The sequence below is a fragment of the Chlorocebus sabaeus genome, chromosome 10 (assembly GCF_047675955.1).
Source record: "Chlorocebus sabaeus isolate Y175 chromosome 10, mChlSab1.0.hap1, whole genome shotgun sequence".
Taxonomy (NCBI): Eukaryota; Metazoa; Chordata; class Mammalia; order Primates; family Cercopithecidae; genus Chlorocebus; species Chlorocebus sabaeus.
In genome coordinates this window covers 42,590,250-42,602,476 of record NC_132913.1, presented here as the reverse complement: position 1 = coordinate 42,602,476, position 12,227 = coordinate 42,590,250, and positions in this window count along the sequence as shown.

Genomic DNA, 12,227 nt, shown 5'->3' with positions numbered 1-12,227 from the left:
CCAACCTAGCAAGACAGGCCAATATTCAAATTCAGGAAATACAGAGAACATCACTAAAATACTCCTCGAGAAGAGCAACCCCAACACACAAAATTGTCAGATTCTCCAAGGTTAAAATGAAGGAAAAAATGTTAAAGGCAGCCAGAAAGAAAGGGCAGGTTACCTACAAAGGGAAGCCGATCAGACTAACAGTGGATCTCTCTGCAGAAACCCTACAAGCCAGAAGAGAGTGGGGGCAAATATTCAACATTCTTAAAGAAAATAATTTTCAACCTAGGATTTCATATCCAGCCAAACTAAGCTTCATAAATGAAGAAGAATTAAAATTCTTTACAGACAAGCAGATGCTGAGGGATTTTGTCACCACCAGGCCTGCCTTACAAGAACTTCTGAAGGGAGCACTAAATATGGAAAGGAAAAACTTGTACCAGTCACTGTAAAAACATACAAAATTATAAAGACTAACAACACTATGAAGAAACTGCCTCAACTAATATGCAAAATAACCAGCTAGCATTATGATGACAGAATGAAATTCACAGATAACAATATTAACTTTAAATGTAAATGGGCTAAATGTTTCAATTAAAAGACACAGACTGACACATTGGATAAAGAGTCAAGACCCATTGGCGTGCTGTATTCAGAAGACACATCTCACGTTCGAAGACACACATAGGCTCAAAATAGATGGATGAAAGAATATTTACTAAACAAATGAAAAGAAAAAAAAAACAGGGGTTGCAATCCTTGTCTCTGATAAAACAGTCTTTAAACCAAGAAAGATCAAAAGAGACAAAGGAGGACATTATATAATGGTAAAGGGATCAATTAAACAAGAAGAGCTAACTATTCAAAATACATGCACCCAATACAGAAGCACCCAGATTTATAAAACAAGTTTTTAGAGACATACAAAGACACTTGGACTCCTACACAATAATAGTGGGATACTTTAACACCCCACTGTCAATGTTAGATCAACTAGACAGAAAACTAACAAGGATATTCAGGACTTGAACTCAGCTCTGGACCAAGCGGACCTAAGAGACATCTACAAAACTCTCCACCCCAAATCAACAGAATATACATTCTTCTCAGTGCTATATAGCACTTGTTCTAAAATCAGCCACATAATTGGAAATAAAACACTCCTGCACAAATGCAAAAGAACTGAAATCGTAACAGTCTCTCAGATCACAGTGCAATCAAATTAGAACTCAGGATTAAGAAACTCACTCAAAACTGCACAACTACATGGAAACTGAACAACCTGCTCCTGAATGATTACTGGGTAAATAACAAACTTAAGGCAGAAATAAAGAAGTTCTATGAAACAGATGAGAACAAAGAGACAACATACCAGAATCTCTGAAACACAGTTAAAGCAGTGTTAAGAGGGAAATTTATAGCACTAACTGCTCACACCTGAAATTGATACCTTAATATCACGATTAAAAGAACTAGAGAAACAAGAGCAAATAAATTCCAAAGCTAACAGAAGATGAGAAATAACTAAGATGAGAGCAGAACTGAAGGAGGTAGAGACATGAAAAAAGCTTCAAAAAAACAAACAAACAAACAAACAAACAAAAAAAAAACAAAAAAACAATGAATCCAGGAGCTGTTTTTTTGAAAAGATTAACAAAGTAGATAGACTGCTAGCCAGACTAATAAAAAAGAAAAGAGAGAAGATCCAAATAGTCACAATAAAAAAATGATAAAGGAGATATCACCACTGATCCCACAGAAAAACAAATTACCGTTAGAGAATACTATAAACACCTCTACACAAATAAACTAGAAAATCTAGAAGAAATGGATAAATTCCTCAACACATACACCCTCCCAAGGCTAAACCAGGAAGAAATCGAATCCCTGAATACACCAATAACAAGTTCTGAAATTGAGGGAGTAATTAATAGCCTACCAATATAAAAAAGCCCAGAACCAGATGGATTCACAGCCAAATTCTACCAGAGGTACAAAGCGGAGCTGGTACCATTCTTTTTGAAACTATTCCAAACAACAGAAAAATAGGGACTCCTTCCTAACTCATTTTATGAGGCCAGCATCATCCTGATAGCAAAACGTGGCAGAGACACAACAAAAAAAGATTTGAGGCTGATATTCCTGACGAACATAAATGGGAAAATCCTCAATAAAATACTGACAAACCGAATCCAGCAGCACATCAAAAAGCTTATCCACCATGACCATGTTGGCTTCATCCCTGGGATTCAAGGCTGGTTCAACATACACAAATCAATAAATGTAATCCATCACATGAATGGAACCAAAGACTAAACCAAATGATTATCTCAACAGATGCAACAAAAGACCTTTAATAAAATTCAACACTCCTTCATGCTAAAATCTCTCAGTAAACTAGGTGTTGGTGGAACATATCTCAAAATAATGATAATAATGGCAAACCCATAGCCAATATCATACTGAGTGGGCAAAAGGTAGAAGCATTCGCTTTGAAAACTGGCACAAGATAAGGATGCTGTTTGTCACCACTCCTATTCAACATATTGGAAGGTCTGGCCAGGGCAATCAGGCAAGAGAAAGAAACAAACGGTATTCGAATAGGAAAAGAGGAAGTCAATTTGTCTCTGTTTGCAGATGACATGATTGTATATTTAGAAAAAAAGTGGGTGAAGGATATGAATAGACACTTCTCAACAGAAGACATTTACGCAGCCAAGAAACATAAGAAAAAAAGCTCTTCATCACTAGCCATTAGAAAACTGCAAATAAAAACCACGTTGGTTAAAATGTTGATCATTAAAACGTCAGGAAACAACAGATACTAGCGAGCCTGTGGAGAAATGGGAATGCTTTTACACTGTTGGTCAAGGTATAAATTAGCTCAACCATTGTGGAAGACAGTGTGGTGGTTCCTCAAGGATCTAGAACCAGAAATACCATTTTATCCAGAAATCTCATTACTGGGTATATACCCAAAGGATTAGAAATCATTCTTCTATAAAGACAAATGCACACATATGTTTATTGCAGCATTATTTACAATAGCAAAGACATGGAACCAACCCAAAAGCCCATCAATGATAGACTGGATAAAGGAAATGTGGCACATATACACCATGGAATACTATGCAGCCATAAAAAAGGATGAGTTCATGTCCTTTGTAGAGACATGGATGAAGCTGCAAACCATCATTCTCAGCAGACCATCACAGAAACAGAGAACCAAACACTGCATTTTCTCACTCATAAATGGGAGCTAAACAGTGAGAACACATGGACACAGGGAGGGGAACATCACACACTAGAGCCTGTTGGGGTGTGTGGGGCAAGGGGAGCGAGAGCATTAGGACAAATGCCTAATGCATGTGGGACTTAAAACCTAGATGACCGGTTGATAGGTGCAGCAAACCACCATGGTACATGTATATCTATATAACAAACCTGCATGTTCTGCACATGTATCCCAAAACTTAAAGTAAAAAAAAAAAAAAAAAAAAAAAAAAGTTGAATAAGTTTAAATGATTAAAATAAACATAATATGCTGTCTTATAAAAACTGATTATATTTATAAATCTGTAGAAAAGATATATTAATTTTTAAAATCCCAAATAATTGAAAAGTAAACCCCAAACTTGTAAATAATCCATGAGTGAAACAATAAAGGGAATTAGACATATTTTCACTTAATGGTATTGTCACAACATGTCAAGTTTTTTGGTGGAGCTAAAGCAGTGCTTAGAGGAAAATTTATAATTTTAACATTTATATTGACAAAATGAAGACCTAACATCAAAAACTCTGATTTTACTTTAGTTTAGACAATAAATAAATAAATAAATAAATAAACCCCAAAATAACTAGAAGGAAAGAATAATAAAGCTGGAAGCATAATTCAATTAAACAGAATATAGCAAAAATAATGGAGACAAATCAATATAATATAAATTGAGTTTTTTGAAAAGAATAAAATTACTAAAAAACAAGATTGATTCAGAAAAAAACAGAAATCACAATTTGTTAATATCACAAATAAAAAAGAACACTAAAATAAAAATGAGATAATAGAAGCAAATTATTCCAATAAATTCAACAACTTACATGCAATGGTAAAATTTTTCAGAAGCACAAATCTAAACTTAAGACATAAACAGCAAAATTTCTACAAGAAAATACAGGAAAAAAATCTTTGCGACTTTCAGGTAGGCCAGGATTTTTTGAATGTACGAAAAAAAATTAACCTTAAAAAGTGATACACTGGAGTTTATCCATATTAATATATTTTGATATTAAAATGACATTATTAAGGAAGAGACAGGTTTTTGAAATGGAAGCAACTGACTGGTATAAAATATGTGCAATGTCTTCATCTTCCAAAAGATTCATATTCAGAATATAAAGTATAAAGAATATTTGCAACTTAATACAGAAAACAAACACTAAATGAAAATGGACAAGTGTTTTGACAAGACATTTAAGTCTCTCTCTATCTTGTTCTATCTCTTTTGCTCTCTGTCCATATATCTAGCCACATACAGATGATCTCCAACTTACAATGGGTTAGGTTATGTTTTTTGGGTTTTTTTGGGTTTTTTTACTTTTTGAGAGTGCAAAAGTAATAGATATTCAGTAGAAACCATAATTTACATTCTGAATCTTGATCTTTTCTTGGGGTGATGAAATGGAATGCAATACTCTGTTGGGATGCTGGGCAGAAGCAGTGAGCCTCAGCTCCCAGTCAACCACATGATCACTAGGATTAATAACCAATGTCTACAGTGTGCTTTTTAATAAATTACAGAAAACATTTAACATTTTATTCTAAAATAGGCTTTATGTTAGATATTTCGCCCAACTATAGGCTACAGTATGGTTTTCTTAATTTTTATTTTATTTTTTTGAGACAGAGTCTTGCTCTGTCACCCAGCCTATAGTGCAGTGGCATGATGATCCTGGCCCACTGAACCTCCACCACCCCCGTTCAAGCGATTCTCCTGCATCAGCCTCCCAAGTAGCTGGGATTACGGCGCCCAGCACCACGCTGGGCTAATTTTTGTATTTTTAGTAGAGATGGGGTTTTGCCATGTTGGCCAGGCTGGTCTTGTACTCCTGACCTTAGGTGATCCACTCGCTTCAGCCTCTCAAAGTGGTGGGATTACAGGCTTGAGCCACCGTGTCCGGCCTAAAGTATGTGTTCTAAGCATGTTTCAGGTAGGCTAAGCTAAGCTATGATGTTCTGTAGCTTAGGTGTATTAAATTCATTCAATTTATAATATTTTCAAATTATAATCAGTTTATCAGAACATAACTACACCATAAGTCAAGAATTATCCGCATATATCTGTCTAACCTATATATATATATTAGATTATATATGTAATATATCCATATCTATATTTCTTATTGATGAAAAGAGTCACACTCTGTAAAATATTTGAAGAGATTTATTCTGAGTCAAATATGAGTGGGCATGGCCTGTGACACAGCCCTCAGGTGATTCTGAGAACATGTGCCCAAGGTGGTGAAATGTTTCTTTATTTGACTTAAAAAGGTGACTGACACTTAGTTGAGTATCTCCTGGATCTGGAATGATGAAAAAAGGGAAAAGGAGACTCTTTACAGAATGTCGATTTTTCCCACAAGAGACAATTTTGCAGGACAACTTCAATATATGACAAGGAAATATCTTTAGGGCTAAAATATTTTTATTTATTTCCTTATTTGTTATGTGATGTTATGCCAGAGTCAGTTTGGAAAGCAGGCCATGTTATATAGGATTAAATAAAACCCTTCTGATAAGACTTTATAGTTTTGTAGGGGGTGACTCCCCAGACCCCTTAGACAAGAATTTGGGCAAAGATAATAAATTTAAAAAAGGTCAGATTTTAGTCCTCACTGTATAGTAAGACCAATAAGTATGAAAAGATGCTTAGTGTCAATAGTTACCATGAAAAAAACAAGTTAAAATAAGAGTTTATACTTTTAAAATAAATCAAAGAATCTTTTAATTTTTTTAGAAATGAAATTTGGGTCCCATTCTGATAATGTGAAATTCAGTGTTTAGCCCATCTAATCAAACCCATTTAATTAACACATGTGGCAAAAGATTCCAAGAGTGTTTTAAATTTATTTTTTGTTCTTCCCAAAACTAAAGCAAAGACCCATGTCTATACCACCCTGTATTTTGGGTTTGCTTTCCTCCACCTAGATTACCTATTGAGATATTATCTTGAAAATAAAGCTTTCTGTAAGTGTGTCTTCAATCAGAAATCTTCAAAAACCACTCACAACAGATATTATTCTCAAAACTGGTTATTACCAGTATAGGTTTGTCATTGTCATTTCTTTCTTGTCATTTCTGGCCTCTGAGTGGTTCATAAACTTTATGACCAACTCAAATATGCAGGAAAAGGTTGTAATCATTTGATTCAGCATTTTGAAGTGAACGGTACTGGGAAAGAATTTCACCGACTGACTTGTCTGCCCTATTGCCAAGAAATATCATTTTGATTTTCAAATAGATTTCACCTCCTATGCTAACATTAAAATTCTGAAAGTTCAAAATTAAATTAAGTGTATCTTTTCTTTCAGTTCCATCTGTTTAACATTTTGCTTTAGTTAATATATAATCAAATTGAATAATTTATACTATCAGATATTAAAACTTGAAAACTACAGTAATTTACACAGCTTGACGAAGGTACAAGTAGAGACAAATAGGCCATTCTAGCAGAATATAGATCAGAAACAGATTCAGAATATATGAACACTTGATGTGAGACAAGTTGAAACTGCAGAGCAGTGAGGAATTGCCAGTCTTTTTATAAATGGTCTAGGATCAATTAAACATATATATAGAAAAAAAATGAATCTTTACCCCTTCCCAAATACCAAACAAAAAATCAATTACAGACAGATTGAAAATCTAATTTTCTAAAGTACATCAGGAAAACCTCCAGAAAAAATAACAAAATAAAACATCTCAATAAAATGGAAGAATCAATGAGGATGTAAAAAATACTAATTATAAATGAAATAATAAACTAAGGAGTTTTTGTTCATAAAAAGGTACAACCAAGAGAGTGCAAGGCAGACCATACACTGAAAAAAGATGAATAAATACATATACTGCATATAATCAACAAAAATCTTGTGTCCAGATTATGTAATGTATTCCTAAAAGTAATAATATAGAAAATCTAAAGAAAAATGGGGACACTAGAATAGGCATTCTACAATAGAGAAATTGTAAATCTTTTAATGAATATCACTACACATACCAGAATGCGTAAAATTAAGAAGACTCATTATAGCAAGTTCTGGCAAATGTGGAGAAAGATATGCTCTCTTATATTGCTGGGAAGGTTGATAAATGTTTATGTAATGTCTAAAATTTTTTGATGGCATTTACTAAAAATAAATAAATACAATCCTCTGACCCAGAAAATACATTCCGAGTTATATACTTAATGCATATGCTTTTTATATCTATGTATACATAATATGAATGCATGTACATTTATATTATGACACACACAAGACACGAAAGAATGTTAATGGTAGAATCGTTCATAGTAGAATATTTGAATTGAAATAATTCAAATATTCATAACTAGTAGAAAATATATCATGGTATATTCATGCAATTGACTATTACATATTAGTTTAAACTTTTGCCACTTTCTACAACATCAATACATTTTAAGTCATAATGGCAAGAGTAAACATCCAGGCAAAAATAATATATTAATGAAAACTGTTTTTAAAAAGTTCACAAACAAGTAAAAAACATCTATGGAGATGGTAATTGACTGGAAACCATATTTTGAGAGAATCTGAGGTTCTGATAATGGCTCTCTTTTTCTTTTATTGACTGAGCATACCAAGCCACATTGCATATAGGAGTTTTAGGGGAGTGGTATCAAGGATATAATCATTAAGGGAGTGACAGAGGCCCAACTGGCCAGATAGTAGTTGAATTGCAATATATTTGCAAATTTAAAAAAAATAAAGCCTCAACCTAACACCTTTGGAACATTTAGAAGCTAAGATAACTCTTTAAAATTTACCCAGATTGAGATAAGACTTTTATGCCCTTGTACTCTTGCAGTGACAAGTCATTGATTGCAAAATGTCCACAACAAGAGACATGACTTGGGTCAGGTGTCTCTTTAGTTAAGAGCATTTCCTGTAGAAGGCTTCAACAGACAAAACTCCCATAAACTTTTGGGAATGAGAGCCTCATTGAGAGCCATAACAATCATTGTTTTGGCCTGAATTGTGTTCTCCCGGAATGTATGTGTTGAAACCCTAACTCCCCAGTATTTCAGAATGTGGCTAAACTTTGAGATAGTCCCTTTGCAGACGTGGTTAAATTAAAGTTAAGTCTGTAAGGGAGGGTCCTAATACAATGTGACTGGTGTTCCTATAAGAAGAGAAAATTTTGACCTACAAAGAGACACCAGGGACACAGAGGAAAGACTACATGAGGACACAGCAAGAAGGCAGCCAACTGTGAGTTAAGGAGAAAGGCCTCAGAAGATACCAAATCTGCTGACACCTTGATCTTGGGCTTCTAGGCTCCAGAAGTATGAGAATATAGATTCATGCTGTTTAAGTCTCCCAGTTTGTGGTATTTTGTTATGGCATCTCTAGCAAACACTTGTGAAAGGGGAATCTGGGCAAAACACCACAGCATTTACTACTACCAACTTTTTGCTGTGTTTTTATCTGCTTTGTGTAGAAAGTTTACCCCGTTTGCAAATAGTTTCTCTGGGACTCTAGTTTGTCTTTATTTCTTGAAGAAACTTAAAAGAAGAAAGAATGAGATGAACCACAGGCTCATGGCAGCAGTTAATCTAGAGGACACAATTGGTGTCAATATTTTCCTTCTCTCTATCTATTTGAGATACCCATCTCCCTTAGATAGCAACTCTTTTGATCGATAAGGCTTATTTGGTCAGGGATCTGCACCATTGGTTTCCAGGCGTTCTCAGATTGCTGTTGCACATCTTTCATTTATCATCAAAGTTCGTCAAAAAGTAGCAAGACGTGGCCGGGCACAGTGGCTCACGCCTATAATCCAAGCACTTTGGGTGGCCGAGGCAGGTGGATCACGAGGTCAGGAGATCGAGTTCATCCCGGCTAACATGGTGAAACCCCGTCTCTACTAAAAAATACAAAAAAATTAGCTGGGCGTGGTGGCGGGCGCCTGTAGTCCCAGCTACTCGGGAGGCTGAGGCAGGAGAATGGCGTGAACCCGGGAGGCGGAGCTTGCAGTAAGCCGAGATGGTGCCACTGCACTCCAGCCTGGGCGACAGAGCGAGACTCCGTCTCAAAAAATAAAAATGAACAAAACAAAACAAAACAAAAAGTAGCAAGAGGTACCATATTGAACTATATAATTGTCAAACATATTCTTCCTCTTCCCTATTTTTGACAGTAGCCCCTATTTCCTCTTAATAACTGGGGCCAATTTAACCTGTCATTATATTGACTTATTTTTTTAGCTAGGCTCTTTGGGCACAAGAAGCCCAAGGAGACGGAGCAGCCATCAGAACTTCTTAATGAACATTTAACAGTGTCCTCTGGTGGAAATGTTCTCCCTCTGGGAAGCAGGGTTTATAGACCCAAAGTCCACAGAATTGCAGAAATAGGAAGTACTCATTCTCCAAGAAACTCACTGCAAATGAAAAGCAGGTTTATTTCTATTTCCATCTGTTGGTTTCCACACCCAATGTATTCAACATACTGGAACACTGCACCATAAAATGATTATTGATTTAGAATATATTCTTGTTCTAGATTATGACACCCTATTCTACCAGGATACAAGTCCAAGCAACTTTCTTAGCTACGCTGTCAAAAGGCTGTTCCAATATTTCAACTGACTAGCAGCTTCTGGGTGATCCAATATGTGACAGAGCCAGTGTTTTCCAAGGTTTTGTGTCTATTGCTACAACTCTTTTACCGTAAAGTGCATTATTTACAGAAAAAAAAAAAAAGCTGCTTTTTTCCTGAAGTGTTGTTATGCACAACCCGTTATTGTTAGATTGCTCAGTATGTTCCAGAGAGTGGTGCTTATAGAAGCCCGATGGTCAGAAAAGTCAAATCAAATAACTTCTTCCATGGTAGATGCTTCCTTTTATTTCTTTTTCTTTTTAGTGTAAACGTCTTAACAGTTTATTCCAACCCTTATGAGTCCATCAATATGCCTGTTTCTTACATTTTTCTGGTTCTTGACCTTTCACTATTTCTACTTGCAGGGCCCTGGCAGATCCGTGCTTTGTTTCCCACTGCCCACAGTTTCATGAATGTTCTTACTTCAGATGGCTTTTCTTTCTACACAAAGTGAATGATAAGGTGCAGTGCTAAACTTCTGTCACAAGTAGATTTCCAGAACACCTTGAATGGGTCTAACACAAAGCAGAAGTTTGTTTTTGTCTTGGGCCCATATGTTATGCCATCTTATCTATGAACTAAATTAGCACTTTTTCTCTTCTGCTGAAAATGAGGGGCATCCCCAACCCATGCAGCAATAGGTAAGAGCCAAGGAGAACTAACATGACAGTAATGGCTAACATGGGGTCTCGAATTTCTGATCTTGTAAATTATTTGTGCCTTTGACCTGGCTTGAACCTAATCCCAGATATATTACTTCAGCTTTGCACTTGGTTGCTGGAGGGCCATCAGGCTTTATGACTTAGTGGATCTGGGAGATTTTAGCTCAAGACAAATAGTTATAGCTTCGCAATCACTTGAGGTCCCAAGATCAGATACTCTGCCTCTATCAGAGCATAGTAGCTTGCTAGGGGCTATTTTTTAATGCTAAATAGAAGGCATGACCATACACTATAACTCTGGAAGATTCTCCTTTTGTGACTGACCAGGAATTTCACTTATGTTGTTTAGCATCTTATTCCATCAAAGATAGAATAAAAACTGGTAAATCTTATGGTCCTAGCATTAGGGCAGCTTCACTGCAATCTGGATGTCCTAAGGAGCTCTTTCTTGTACAAAGCCCCATGAAAAACTAGCAGCCTTTTACGTCACCAGGAATATTGACTAGAGAAAGATGTTCACACATGTGATATGTTGCTTCTAGAATCTAAAGAAGTTTACCAGGCATTGTGCTTCCATCTTAGTAGAGAAAAGGGCAAAATTTAAAAATCTATTGTTTAATTTAAAATAGCTTTTTTGGCAGACCTCAGATCACTAAACCCCTAAACATTTTACTTATATGTCATGTTGCTAATTTTTTATAGGATTTATTTACCATCTTCTTTAGTGTATGTTTCTTACAAAGGTCACTAACATGCCTGCAAATTCTTGTTCATCTGTTAAAAATCACACAATGTCAGTGGTATAGTGAACAAAAGTATTGTGCAGAAAGTCCAGACAGTTTAATACCTTTGGCTTATAATGGAGGGCAAGAGATTAACATGTTCTTGGGACAGGACAGTAGATTAATATTGTTGTCTGATTAACATGAATGAGAATTAATTTTGTTATGGCCAGGATAGAAATGAACTCACCTGCCAGATCAATGGCCACATACCATGTAGCTGAGGCTATGTTGATCTACTCTAGCAGTTGCAATTAGAACTACTACACAGTTGAGTTTTTGGTAATCCATTGACATTTGCCAGAATACTGCTGGTTTTTGTAGGGAACAGACTGGCAAATTAAATGGTGTATTATGGAGACCATCCTTACAGTATTTCTTGAAGTGGCACTATCTTGCCCTTTCTCATTCCTGAGGGAGGTAATACTATTTTTACCTTTACTATCTTGCCCAGTAGGGAGCAGTTTCAGAATCCACCATTTGCCTTTTTCTGATTATAATAGCTCTTAACCCACTGGCAAAGGAATAAATGTGTGTATTCTGATAACTATTAAGTATCTCTATTCTAATTATATATTTATAAACCAGTCTTGGTCTCTCACATCTATAATCCCAATCCTTTAGGAGGCCAAGACATGAAAAACATTTGAGTCCAGAAGTTTGCAAGAAGCTTGGACAGAATAGCAAACCTCATCATTAAAAAAACAAAACAAAAACAAAAACAAAACAATTGACCAGTCACAGTTGCCTGCACATATAGTTGCAGCTACTTGAGAGCTTGAGGTAGGAGGATCACTTGGAACCAGGAGGTTGAGGTTACAGTGAGCCATGATTATGCCACTGCACTCCAGCCGGGGTGACACAGCAAGACTCCTTCTGAAAGATAATGATA